The sequence below is a fragment of the Berghia stephanieae genome, chromosome 5 (assembly GCF_034508935.2).
Source record: "Berghia stephanieae isolate SIO BIC M18660-M18661 chromosome 5, UCSD_Bste_1.3, whole genome shotgun sequence".
Taxonomy (NCBI): Eukaryota; Metazoa; Mollusca; class Gastropoda; order Nudibranchia; family Aeolidiidae; genus Berghia; species Berghia stephanieae.
The window spans coordinates 45,523,734-45,525,598 of NC_088364.1; positions in this window are offsets into that span (position 1 = coordinate 45,523,734).

The following is a 1,865-nucleotide window of genomic DNA, read 5'->3' on the forward strand; positions in this document are numbered from 1 at the left end:
TATCATTATTATTATTATTATTATTATTATTATTATTATTATTATTATTATTATTTTTTTATTTATTATTATTATTATTATTATTATTATTATTATTTATTATTATTATTATATTATTATTATTATTATTATTATTATTATTATTATTATTATTATTATTATTATTATTATTATTATCATATTATTATTATTATTATTATTATTATTATTATTAATTATTTTAATTTTATTAATCATCAATAAGTAATAATTCTTACAAACCGTTTTCTGCAATCATCAAAAATAGAAAATAGACTCTTTTTGAAGTCTCAGACAATGATCTAAACAATCGATATATGAAATACGTTATTTTGTTAAAATGAAAGCAAAAAAAAAAAAATAAAAAAAAAAAAAAAAAAAATTAAAAAAAAAAAAAAAAAAGAGTTTCATCAGAGTACGGTATAACGAGCCGTAACGATGGGAGAACTGACTACAAGAATGGACTAGAACTAGAACGAACTCCTGTGAACAACATTATATAACAGGCCACGTTGTAACCATCCCTAGATCCAGTGGAGGAGAGGTGTGGGGTTACATCAGATCACGGTCATTAAGTCTCGATTGTGTTGTTCATAATTCAGTCTCGGTACTCGTTAGGACCAACCCCGATTTGAAAGGGCTTTGTTTTGGCATACTATACATGCCGTACAAGGTCACACATTGAGGGATACGTGTCAACTTTAAGTATCCTCATCATCATCATCATCATCATCATCATCATCATGATCATCATCATCATGATCATCATCATCATCATCATCATCATCATCATCATCATCATCATCATCATCATCATCATCATCATCATCATCATCATCATCATCATCATCATCATCATCATCAATTGTTTATTATTAGCCAATAGTCATAATGTCTCTCTGAACAAATTATTCTAATAATTATAATAATAAAGGAATAACATTCTTTTAGAAAGCGTTTATAGCTAAAAAAAAAAAAAGAAGAAAACAGAAGAAAACAAATGAAAAAAAAGGAACAAAAAGCAATAATGATTTTAATGATGATGATGAGGATGATAATAATAATACTAATATAATAATAATAATAATAATAAATAATAATAATAATAATAATAATAATAATAATAATAATAATAATAATAATAATAATAATAATAATAATAATAAGAGACTTAGCGCAATTATTCGCCTATCAGAACGGATTTTAGGTGGTAGGAGCATTATCATTAATGGGTTTTGGTGTTGTCTGAAGAGCAGTTTTGAGTCGTAGACGTTCCGTGCAAAGTATTGTGTTCTATTTAATCTGTTTGATTCATTTTTGTTCTAAAAGTAGTTGTTTTTATCAGATGACGATGATATAGATATCAGGTAAATGTGCGGCTATGTGGTCTAGTCATGTCCGTCCTAAATGTTAAATGTTGCTGTTGGCCAGGGACTCCTAGTAAAGCGCTTTGAGCACGTTTAGTGATATTGCGCTATATAAAAGCTCATTTATTAGATTTAAATTTGTTAATTTTTTTTTAATGTGCAAAACGAGATAGATAGAATCACCTTTTCGATCACAGGTTAGCATTTTTACACACGGCATAGATCCACCGTGATTAATTTTATTTTGCATATTTTCTTTATATAAACAAACGTGCTCACCCGAAACTGAATATTAAAATGGATTGAAATTTAAAAAAAAAACCCACTCAGTGTCAATGGCAACAAATCAACAAACAAATAGAGCCTGGGATATAAAGATCCCATGTATCAACGATGTCATCATGTCGAAAAGATCCTGTTTTTGTGAGACGCAAGATTTCCTTGGCTCTAAGATTATTTGAGTGTGTGTGTGTGTGTGTG